This window comes from Myxocyprinus asiaticus, chromosome 38, assembly GCF_019703515.2.
Source record: "Myxocyprinus asiaticus isolate MX2 ecotype Aquarium Trade chromosome 38, UBuf_Myxa_2, whole genome shotgun sequence".
Classification (NCBI taxonomy): Eukaryota; Metazoa; Chordata; class Actinopteri; order Cypriniformes; family Catostomidae; genus Myxocyprinus; species Myxocyprinus asiaticus.
Window position 1 is genome coordinate 17,504,747 of NC_059381.1, and position 13,591 is coordinate 17,518,337.

The window sequence follows — 13,591 nt, forward strand, 5'->3', positions numbered from 1 at the left end:
CGTATCCCATTGTTCAGTTTATTTCCTGAACAATCGTGTGACTTGCTATTGCAGTTTTTAATGCAGCAGGAATGACCTACCATGGTGATATTTTCCAAAATCAAAAAGAAAATCAAAACACCGCCATAAACGCACTAGCAGAAAAGAAGCTCGATCCTCCTAATATGGCGTCTACACTAAACAGTTACCCAGAATTCAACACAGTGCGATGTCAGCTTCACATTCTCTATTATGTTCAATTATTTCAATGATTCATAATTCAGTGATTCATAATTCAATGCCAGTTTTTTTTATTTATTTTTTTATGTCTGTTTGTTTGATCTGTTTGATTAAATGAATAAAATATAGGAACAAACACTTGAGTATTCATTACTAACTGACAAGTAACACCTCAGTTACTATTAATGGTTTATAATGTATTTTCACTTTAGAGTAATGGTCCAGATCATTAGTAATTCCTTCATACTTATGCGGTAACACTTGACTCATTACTTATGGGTTACCAGAATTATTTAAAAAAGACCCTCAGCAATATCAAAAATGTAGAATTTAATAATTTTTTAATGAGCAGAAGAGATATCCCAAGGAATACACAGGTTGGGTATTTGTATTTCTGTATTAACTGTATTATCTGTAAGGTAAGCTAACAATGATCATGGCCATAACCACCATAGACACTGGTGTACTGGTCTACTGATATGGGTTTTTTCCATGGTTAATTATTAAATTATTTCATTTGGTCCCCATCAATCCTGAACATGTGGTTACATCCTTGCTTTGATACTCTACCAGACACTGTAGCCTTGATTTAGCGACCTGTTACATTCATAAATTAATTCCAACAAAGAACCCATGCATGATCTTGTTCACAACAAAAACATAATCATTCACATTTTAGACACGTTAATATTTTGATTAGTAATTAATAATAGTTATTTTAATTTAGCCATGGTTAGTAGATAGTTCTCAATAAGGCAGATCAAATTCAGTAATTAGTGATTACCTAACAGAGAACTACCTCAGTCATCAGTTCACTATTACTTACTGAATGGTTAATCATGTTTCCATATTAGTAAATAGTAGTAACTAAAGTGTTAATGTAGTACTACACATAAATCCTGTATTAATTCCTGCATAATTACTTATTAATGATGGACATTATTCTAAAGTGTTACCGAAATGTCCTCATAAACCACATTTATACATAATACCCTTGTAATTACCAGTTTGTAACCTAAAAAAATGTCCTCGTAACCCCCCAAACCCACACACGCACACACACACACATCCCTGTCAGTCATGCTGTAATTGTGACTATTTGAAATGACGTAAGAAACATAATTGTTTGCTGTATTGTAGTTTTGGCTCTAGGATTTTTCCTGCAGCAATTGTTGAATGTCAAACCAATGATGAATGGTTTACAATTCCTAACCCTCACAAATACGTACTTTTTATGCCACATACAATAACAACATCGCTCAGCCGTGTCTTCTCATGGTAACTGTCTGCTGATCATTCTCTATCTTTCTTTCTTTCTTTCTCTCCATCTCTTCTTATTTGATTAAAGGATCATATAATGAAAAATCTGATTTTCCTTGATCTTTTCGAATAAAAACTAGTACCCATCCTCTTTTACAGCTTAAAACACCCTCCCCAGTCCAAAAAGACTGAGATACTAATATTGTTAAAAAACAGAATTGCATTTTTCTTTCATAGTGTTGCTGGTGCCATTTAAACAGATTTTCGAAGCTAGAAAATTAACATACAAATCACATACACCAGTCAGGAGACAGCAAGACTCTCACAGCACAAGTCGTGAAGCGAAAATATTTTATCAGTCCAGACAGTCAGAGACGATATTATCACCTTAAAAATCAATAGGCACTCTACTTGGCCAGGGCTTATTTCTTCAGTTTGGTCTTCAGTTTGGACCTGCAATGCAGCAATTCCACATTTGAATGTTGCTTGGTGTGAGGTCAGTTGCTAATGCAAGCACTTTCAAATTTAATTTCAATATAATTTTTTTGAAACATGTTGTTCCAATTGGACTATTTCATGCTTCATAACAGGGTGAAATTACACTTTTGTGATCAGGCACATATGCCATAAATCTAATTTAGAGGAACTAGAACTCAAGGGTCAAACCTATTAAAATAGGTCATATGATGATCTGATGGATTGCCTGAATCCCATACAGAAAATGTTCTTTGCAGAATATAATGTCAAGTGTCTATCACGCAAGAACCTCCATTGGTGTTATAGGCAAAAAACTACCTACTTGTTTAGGAACATTTAAACACTTTCCAAAAGGCATTACAGCATTTATAATTCTCTGACTTTCAGTAGGGATGCTTAAATCAAAGGTTTACAAACTTAAGAATCCAAACCCCATTCATTACTGTTTTATGATCAACTCTCAAGAGAAACTCTCATCCTTATGTTGTTGAAAACCCTTGTGACTTTCTTTCTTCCGTGGAACACAAAAGGAGTTATTCTAAAATTGTCAATGCTCTTCATTTCCATTTTTTTACTGAATAAATAAATAAATAAATAATAATAAAATAAATTGTATTCGGTAGCGATACCACTGAAATTTCCTGGTTCTCGGTACCACTTCAAAAATATGCTAATATGGTAATGTGCTATTGAACACACTCCTTTAGCTTATTTAAAGGATAATAGGGACCTATTATGCAAAATTCACTTTTACATGGTGTTTGAACATAAATGTGAGTCGGCAGTGTGTGTACACAACCACCTTACAATGTTAAAAGTCCACCCACTCCTCTTTCTTATATGTCTATTAATCAAAAACAGTGTCTCAAAATGACTGGTATTCGTATCCACTCTAAAGTGATGTCACTTTAGAGCAGGCCACGCCCACGACTAGTGACAGACTCCACCCTATTATCATAGATCTCCCCTGAGTGATCGACACACAGTCCGCCATTTTTTTCCATGCTGTAGCAGCTACAGTGAGAAGAATAATGTCTCAACTTCGTAAGCATCATAAGTGTTCTGTTGTTGGCTGTAAAAGTGAACATAAGAGTCTTCATGTACTCCCGGCATCAGAGCCACTGAAGACGCAGAGCACAAGTTTTGTTTTTGAAGAAAATGTGCCCCAAAACATACCAAAATTCGTGTATGTTTGTGCAAATCATTTTACACCGGACTGCTTTGTGAATGAGGGTCAATATAAAGCAGGATTTTCAAAAAAATTTGACTCTCAAGCATGGATCAGTACCAACTGTTTGTGTTCCAGCTTTATATCCTGAAGATGTAAGTATTGCACTTTATATTTTGTGAATGTTTGCAAATCGCCTTTCCAAATGTGCTTGTTAGCTGATTCCACGGCTAATGCAGCTAAAGTTACCATTGTCTCTGATTGTATTCACGGAGACCAGAGCTATGTCGTTATAGCTTGTTTGCACATGACGTCACGTCACTGCGTTGCTGTGGTGTGAAATGCAGATGGAGGGCAGGAAGTGATTTTCTACATAAGAAGCACTATCACAAACTCAAAATGTCTATGTTTTGCATCGTTTACGGTTGCTTATACATATATGGCTGAACTCCGGTATTTACGGTGCCAGTCATATTGGTTCTGATTTGTTGTTGCTATAGTATCCGAAGCACGAGCTGTAAAGGCACAGCCCTTACATCTTGTAAAAAGGGGCATAATAGGTCTCCTTTAAAGTTAAATTTCAATGTAAATAATACATTAAAAGAAATGCATGTTTCCTTCAAGTGTTTCTCAATTAAGTATGCATTGCTTAAGTGTTTTTAAGTAGGGCCCTACTGAAATCTGTTTAATTTTTTTTCCCAAATCCTTTTTTCCTTTTTCTTTTTTTTTAAATAAAACTTTTTTCCCGAAAATTTCATGTTTTAAAGTTTCATTTAATTTAACAATTACAATTACTATAAAATAACAATTACTTTCCAACACACCATTGCATTTGAACAAAATGTTATTCAGTACAACACCACTCTTGCTTGTGATATATTGCTTAATTTGTATTGAACATTACATTTTACTCTACAGTTGTAGTATATTTATGTTGCAATTTCTTCAATTTCAGGCATCTAGCTTTTATTTTGAATCGTGCTTATATTTTGACGTGTGATCATTCCAGAAACGTCACTTTCTACTTATGATGGATAAACAGTTCACATGTGCTTCACAGTGGATTATTGCTCTGCTTTGTCATCTCATACAATGCAAATTGTTCTCAATGTCTGTGGAGTTCCAGTTAGTGTATAAGCGGTCTGCTTCACACATTCATTTAAAGCTCATGCAGCTCATACAGTCTAAGATTGCAGCCTTTTGCGGTTTAATAATCACAGTAGGACATAACATGATTGTAATTTGATTAATTATGCATTTCAGTGTCAAAGCAGTAACAAAGCATATGCTCAAATAAGTGTGTGAGCATTTAAAAGCAGCCATGTGTCAGTGAGACAACGTGCTGGGACCGAATTAAGTTGGTGCTCAGTACTACCGTTACTGCAGAAACACTAGTATCGTGACATCTTTTTTATTTTAGTACCGACTTGGTGCCAAAGTACCGGTACGTTTGATAACACTAGTCAAGAAGAAAAGAAGTCCCATATGGTGTAGTTACGGCATGTACCTGCAGGGGCTAAAGACCAAAATATACTTGTGATTTATGCATGTTGCTACATCTCGCACACAGTGACACGAGACCCAAATTTTGTCATCAACACGGTACGAGCATACTGTCTGTGTGGAACCCAGTTTTTGTAGACATGTAGACAGACTGTCTATCTTTCCTGTGCCTTCAGGTTAGCACTTTTGCCGCTCTGTTTGCTTAAAGAGAATCTCTGTACTCTTTGAAAATAAAATACAAAATCCATAATTTACTCAAAGGTGCTGCAGCATCGCCTCAGTAGTTTGAAAAGTCATGGGTCAAAAGCCAGCTTGTTGTTCTGGTGGCCTTTGATACGTATCATTACTCATTGTAGGTGAGCATATGCAAAATCCAAGAAAAATAGTGGGCATACGGTGTATGCTAAGGTATACGCTAAACTTCACTTGTGAGCGAGACGTACTGGCATGTGGAAAAATTAAGTATACCACAGCCTAACTGGGCCATGCTAACCAGCCAAACCTTGATCCCTTGGGCCTACCTTGTTGCCTTTGTTGTGGAAATGTTTAGAAGAAAAAAAAAAGAAAAAAAAAACAGCTCTCCAGTCCTTTGTATAACTGAAATTTTAGAAACAAAAACTATGCCTAAACATCCCTGATAAAAGATATATTTTTTTCCGGATTCAAATGTAGCAGTGTAAATGGTAATATACCTAGGCCAAGAAGTGCTCGGGCTCGGCTAAAACTAAATTCCCATGTGCAAACTCATTCATAAATCAAAGGGAAGGTCTTTGAAAAAATTAATATTGCCCCACTTTGATGTCCCTCTCTCTCTTTCTCTCTACTCTCTATCTCCCCCATTAAGAATGCGGGTATATTAACAAAGTGAAACTTCCATTTCTTCATCCGCTGAGATTAGCCAGCAAACTAATTCCATCTCTTACCCTGCTACTTTGAAGTCTTCGAGGGAGCCAAGAGCTTTTGTGCATGATTTACATAATCTGACAACTGAATCCCATCATAGAGATTTTTATTAGCAGGAAAGTATTATAATTTTCTACCAAGATAACATCATCATCGCCAAAATCATCATTTACTGTTCCCTGGGGATACAAAAATGAATAGTCTTTCCTTAACTACAAAATACTATTCATCCATCCATCCATTTATCCATCTGATTTGTTTCTGTTTTACAGTCAAAAATCCATCCATTCATTCTTTCCAATGTTATGTATTCATTGCATCAAGCCGTTAAGTCTCTCTTAATCAGCAGTATGCCCTTGTGGCAGGTCAATTGCAATTGACACCCAGTACAAATGAAAGCACTTTCACCTTTGCAATCTATTGCTCTGTCTAGGCCAGCCCCTGAGTCTCAGGAATGTTCAACAAACTTCAATTTATGGCTAATTTGAAATAAGCGCTCAGGCCATTTTAAGGTTTTAAGTAATTTAAGTATGGAGAAATTAGTTTCTGGCTCTCAGAGGGCAGGCGAGAGCTTTGATGTCTCTTAGTGAGCTGTCTTTCCTTTTCCTCTTGCACAAATTGAGAAGGGAATTTGAAACACAATATGGAGTTCAAGGTGTCAAGGGGCATTAGTCAGAGCAATGTTGGGTCTTCGAAAGAGAGAGAGAGAGGGAGGGAGATAGAGTTATTTTTCAAATGGAATTAAGCTATACATAGGTTCAGAAACTCGGGCAATGGGGATATGCACTTATGGGACGTTTGCATTAGGCACTGAGATGTGAAATCTGGGAGATCAGTTCAGAGCGCTGGGAATCATTTAAGGGGTTGATTTGAAATTACATTTAATTATGCTTTGTCATAGTGTAAATTAATACATTGTCATTCTTTTAAAACATATGTAGGGAAACACTGTACTTTGCATTTTTCATCAAAATCCTTTTACACCTTGAAATTAATTTCTTTGTCATCTATCTACAGACACTGCAAAGTCTTAATCAATGAAATCCCCACCCTGTAATTTCAGCTTTAACAACAGGTTCTGTTGCAAAAGATGAAAAAAAGATATTGCCACTTGGGAGCCTTGCACATCAGTATGTTGACATCAAAAAAGCAGCTAAGCATCTTTATAGTGACAAGGCAGGTAACCCCATTGCTTTCAATGAGAAAACTTTGCAGTCAATAAAATTGAAATTCATTTCTCACAACAGAGCACCACAGTCTGGTTCTATAAAATAAAAATCCCAAAACATTTTCTATAGGAGAATTGATTTTTACTAATAACTTTACCTTTAAGAAGTTTGCAGACGAAACTACTGTCATCGGCCTCATCCAAGATGAAGATGAGTCTGTATACAGAAGGGAGAGTCAGGACAGTCAGGGCTGGTGAGAGGATTTTTGGTGCCCCCCTGCCCACCCTCCAAGACTTGTACGTCTCCAGAGTGAGGAAACGTGCAGGTAGAATCACTCTGGACCCCACACACCCTGCCCACTCCCTCTTTGAACTGTTGCCCTCTGGCCGGCGCTACAGAGCACTGAGCGCCAGGACATCCAGGCACAAGAACAGTTTCTACCCTCAGGCCTTTATCCTCATGAACAATTAAACTGCCTAAGGATAGTGCAATAATGTAAATATATATCTCATGTACATACACTATATTGCCAAAAGTATTCGCTCACCCATCCAAATAATTGAATTCAGGTGTTCCAATCACTTCCATGGCCACAGGTGTATAAAATGAAGCACCTAGGCATGCAGACTGCTTCTACAAACATTTGTGAAAGAATGGGCCGCTCTCAGGAGCTCAGTGAATTCCAGCGTGGTACTGTGATAGGATACCACCTGTGCAACAAGTCCAGTCGTGAAATTTCCTTGCTACTAAATATTCCACAGTCAACTGTCAGTGGTATTATAACAAAGTGGAAGCAATTGGGAATGACAGCAACTCAGCCACGAAGTGGTAGGCCACGTAAAATAACAGAGCGGGGTCAGCAGATGCTGAGGCACATAGTGTGCAGAGGTCGCCAACTTTCTGCAGAGTCAATCGCTACAGACCTCCAAAGTTCATGTGGCCTTCAGATTAGCTCAAGAACACTGCATAGAGAGCTTCATGGAATGGGTTTCCATGGCCGAGCAGCTGCATTCAAGCCATACGTCACCAAGTGAAAAAGCATCGGATGTAGTGGTGTAAAGCACGCCGCCACTGGACTCTAGAGCAGTGGAGACGCGTTCTCTGGAGTGACGAATCACGCTTCTCCATCTGGCAATCTGATGGATGAGTCTGGGTTTGGCGGTTGCCAGGAGAACGGTACTTGTCTGACTGCATTGTGCCAACTGTGAAGTTTGGTGGAGGGGGGATTATGGTGTGGGGTTGTTTTTCAGGAGCTGGGCTTGGTCCCTTAGTTCCAGTGAAAGGAACTCTGAATGCTTCAGCATACCAAGAGATTTTGGACAATTCCATGCTCCCAACTTTGTGGGAACAGTTTGGGGATGACCCCTTCCTGTTCCAACATGACTGCGCACCAGTGCACAAAGCAAGGTCCATAAAGACATGGATGAGCGAGTTTGGTGTGGAAGAACTTGACTGGCCTGCACAGAGTCCTGACCTCAACCCGACAGAGCACCTTTGGGATGAATTAGAGCGAAGACTGCGAGCCAGGCCTTCTCGTCCAACATCAGTGTCTGACCTCACAAATGCGCTTCTGGAAGAATGGTCAAAAATTCCCATAAACACACTCCTAAACCTTGTGGAAAGCCTTCCCAGAAGAGTTGAAGCTGTTATAGCTGCAAAGGGTGGGCCGACGTCATATTAAACCCTATGGATTAAGAATGGGATGTCACTTAAGTTCATATGCATCTAAAGGCAGATGAGCGAATACTTTTGGCAATATAGTGTATGTAAATTCACATATTTAATTAAATAACTGTACATACCCCTACCTTGCGCATACATTACCACTTGCACATGTACATATGCCATTCTATGTTATATGTCCTATTATTTGTATGTTCATTTATACTCTTACCTTGTTTTATATTCTGTGTCTCACTGTAATGTTCTGTGTGCACTTGTTTCTCCTATCACCAAAAAAAATAAAAAATTCCTTATTTATGTGAGAACACCTGGCATTAAAGCTCATTCTGATTCTGATCCTGAATTAAAGACAGACTTACTGTGTGCTCCGAGGTTGTTATCAGTATGCTCCTGTTAAAGCCATCAGTCTGAAATATTTCAGCTTCATTTCAGTCAGAACCACTTCTGTCAAATGAATATTTGACTTAAATAACTGAATTAGTACTTTATTTACTTATAGACAGTGCTGGGTAGTAACGGATTACATGTAATCTGGATTATGTAATCAGATAAAAAAATCAAGTACTTGTAATTGGATTAAATTAAATTTTAAAATACTTGGAATCAGACTACAGTTACTTTTTCATAGGTTACATGATTACATATTATCAATGGCAATAAATTTTATAATAAATAATAAAATAATTTATTGATCATTTTCAAATCAATTTCATCATATTCTTACCCCAAAGCGCAATAGTCTCACAGATGAACATTTTGAGCATGTGCTCCTTTTATGTTACAGCAGAAAGATATGCACCTCAACTTTGGAATAGGTGATGGACATTTAGTAAACAGTAAGGGTTAAAAGTGTTTCAGTGTTTTTTTAGATGAAAGCTTTGACCTAGGCAACGTTGTTGCGGTTGATTTTATGGTTATTAATTTTCGTTCATTTTATGATCATTTTATGTTGATTTTATGGTCATGAATTTTTGTAATGCTGCTATTGTTTTATGCACTTAAAATTAACTTGATGTCTCATTGTTTTGAATTATAAACTCCATGCACTGTCATTGCTGTTAGATTTAATATTTATTTAATTCAGGTAATGTTTAATGCACTTTTTAAAAATGTCATAAGGAGCTCTTTTTGTGAGGCTCTTTTTGTTAGTAATAAAGACTATTTGTTCTTTTATTTTAAAATGATTATCCTACTCAGATCAGAAAGTTCAGAGCTCTGCTGTGACCACCCATTTCCACGAAGCACTGTGAATGAAGTAATCAAATCGGTCTCCCTACATTCTCAGACTATTTATTTATTTGTATATATCTGAATATTTTGCAATAAACGTAATATATATTTCTCATAATTACTTTAAATCTATCGTTTTATATTTTTCCAGCGTTTTTATTAGATTACATCATGCGCAAAGTTTCATGGGATTGTAGTTCATTCCTTCACGTAAAACTATACTTTTTTTTAATAAAATACTTTTCTTTCCCCTTAAAATCAAAGTTTGTAATGTTGTGATTCACCTCAGAGCTGGCTGGTTTGCCTTATGGCTTAGAACTCTTTTATGAAGTATTTTATTAAATCCCTGTGGAAAAAATGAAATGGAAAAATTCTTCCAGAACCAAGACAACTGAAAAAGTAGGAGGACACTTTTGCACCCTATCCTGATACTGTAAATATATCATCTATAAGGAGCACACACTTGTGATTCCAGATCTTCAAAATAAACATCCTATTACACATCTTAGCCATTTAGCATAATTATCAGCATGGTGCGAATTACGGGCGGTCTAGGGGGTCCCCTGAATTCAACAAGAGACCCCCTGGAAAGCTAATTTGCGCATTCTTGGGGGGTCGCATTTAAAATCATGCGATTAACCTGATCAGAATCAGACCTGATCGAAGCAACTCAGCTGACAGCACAAGATGAGAATATGTTCTTGAGTTTAAACACAGCTGGATAGAGCACAACTCCGAATGTAAGGGTCTAAAGACGTGTTTTTCATGTAATGAAAGTTTTAAACTACATTGAACTTATGTCTTAATAATGTTGTTTATTAAGCTATGCTACCAATGTGAGATGGTCCAAAAGCGCATGAGTTAAATGACGCATCTGTAGAAAAGCCCTTACAATAAGTATACCTCAAACATATTAACGAAATAATTATAACTCGACTGTAGGCCAATGATAGGCTTATGTTCAGTGAAATGGAAATAAACCATACATTGCCTTCTAAAGCTACTTTGTATAATCAATGCTTTGCTTGTCTGCCCCAATATTGTAATGTATTTTAATTATCTGAATTATATAAATATATATATATATATATATATATATATATATATATATAATTTCTCCCCAATTTGGAATGCCCAATTCCAAGTCCTCGTGGTGGTGTAGTGACTCGCCTCAATCCAGATGGTGGAGGACGAATCTCAGTTGCCTCAGTGTCCGAGACCGTCAATCCACGCATCTTATCAGGTGACTCGTTGAGCGCGCTACCGCAGAGACATAATGCGCATGGAGGCTTCACGCTATTCTCCGCGGCATCCACGCACAACTCACCACGTGCCCCACCGAGAGCGAGAACCACATTATAGCAACCATGAGGAGGTTACCCCATGTGACTCTACCCTCCCTAGCTACCGGGCCAATTTGGTTGCTTAGGAGACCTGGCTGGAGTCACTCAGCACGCCCTAGATTCGAACTCGAGACTCCAAGGGTGGTAGTCAGCGTCTTTACTCGCTGAGCTACCCAGGCCCCCCATATTATAGGATAAATTAAAGTTATAATTATTTAAAATTAATTATTTATAATTATTTAATCATTATATATTGAATTATTCTTTTCAGCAAATATTGATATGCAATTAATTGCAATTAATCAGCAGATCATGAAATTAATTTGATTAAAATAATGTATTGATGGACAGCCCATATAAAAATTTAGATGTATTTTACATCAGTAATTTACAAACAGAATTTGATATTTTGGGGGTGAAAAGGTTGTCTTTCATATACTTTGTACTGATTTTGAAACATTTCATCACACAAAATCTGCAATATGGTGCATTACATTCAGGTTTGTCCCACATCCTTCTTACTTAACCTTCATAAATAAAAATGTGAACATTGCAACACTCCATTTTACATACCACCATCTACCATCTTTGCTTGTCCTTTTGAGGCAGTTACATTCAAAACAACAAGCAAAATTAAAAGGTGTGTTTTCTCCCAGGATTTAGTAAAGAGCTCTGTTTGTAAAATGGAATGTGGTTTGTAGTGTGTCCAATGCAGAGGGCACAGCTTGTCTCTGGCTTCTCCAATGGCTGCCTGGTGTTTGATAACCCCTGTATTTGTAGGAAGACATGGTTTGCATTTGTAATCAGGACTCCAGCACTATGTCCTGATTGCTAATTGTATCCTTTGGGCCTTGCATGCTTCCTGCATGGTTATTACTGTCCTTACTCCCTCCCTGCCTCTCCTTCTCTCTCTCTCTCTCTCTCTCTCTCTCTCTCTCTCTCTCTCTCTTTCTCTCTCTCTCTCTCTTCTCTTACTTTACGCTCTTCCAACCCCTACTATGCTTTTATTCATATAATTCTCTCCTATTTAACAAACCACCATGAGCTGCCAGTCACACTCGGCATTCCCCATTCAGTACTCAGAGCGGTTCAGCTGCACATAAGTTTTCACTGATGCACTGTAATGGTGAGCTCTCAGCAGGATGTGAGTTTTTCAGTAAGGTGCTAAAACCTTATCTGTCCCCTGGATGTCTCAGCAAAATAAAGGCAGCAGATTATGTTTTAAAGGATAAACAAAATGCAGTTCCAGTTCTGAGAAAGCATTTAAAATCTGAGGCTTTAAATTGGGCATAGGTTCTGCGACTTTAGTGGGGTCCAAAAGTCTGAGAAAATGTTTGTATTTCGCAATTTTCTAACTGAATAATTTGTTTTAATTAAAATTTATATTATCAGTTTAACAATGTGAGTGAATGTCAGACTTTTTTTTAGTATTTGGTATGTCCCCCTGGCTCTCTAAAGACCCCATGAAATCACTTGACGAACGCAGCTGTCTTTCCTATGTTTGCGTATATCCTATTGAAACTGGAAGTTTGGGCGAGATACAGTATATTAAAGGGCCACATATTCTGATTTCTTACTTGCTGGTCTGTTGTAGGGGGAGATACATTCTCATCCAAGAGAGCATTTGATTGGACATATATATGTGTAGCACAACATGAGTCATCAAATGTTTAGAATAGAAAGACTGTACGTTTGAAATACTGTATACTGTATATCTGCTAAAAGTGAATTTTGTCAATGTTTAGGGAGTACACTAGCATATGGATGGCCTCAAAGCAAACAAATGGTTCAAAATCCACAAAACTCTATTTTGACAGCATGACAGCTGGCATGGATTTCAAATGTTTGTACAAAACATCCTGGTTACTTTCGTAACCTCCATTCCCTGATGGAGGGAACGAGAAGTTGTGTCGATGTGGTGACACTAAGGGTCACTCATGGGAGCCCCAAACACCTCTGCTTTTCGAAAAAAGGCCAGTGGGAATTGGCGAGTGGAATTTGCATGCCACTCCCCTGGACATACGGGTATAAAAGGAGCTGGTATGCAACCACTCATTCAGGTTTTGTGCTGAGGAGCCGAGACAAGGTCCCGGCCATTTCAGCGGGTAGTTCAATGTTGTAGCAAGAGGGACACAAAGTCTCGTTCCCTCAATCAGCAAACAGAGGTTATGAAAGTAACCAAGATGTTCCCTATCTGTCACTCACTCGACATTGTGTCGATGTAGTGACACTAGGGGTCCCTATACAAAACGGCACAACTAGCTGAACTGTGTTACATGGACTGGCGGTGCGAGATGGGCAGACCGCTGTGTGCCTCGTGGCCAGCACACCAGGCCGTCACGTAACCCCCACCCCCCAATGCTCTTATGAGCGTCGAACGGTCTTTTGGGAACAAGTCAACTGCCCAACAAATAGGGACAGCCGTGGCCTCTTTTCCTCTTTTTTCTCCCCAAAAAGAGTGGAATTTGTTAACCGACTAGGGACCATAAATGTCTACGTTGGGGGGGGGGATGGGGGGGGGCTCACTCCCAAGGGGAAGACACCACGGAGACCACACCCCGAACAGAGGGGGGGGTATTTTGAGGAGAAATACGTCACATGGTCTTACCGTCTTACGTAGTTTCTACAAACATGGT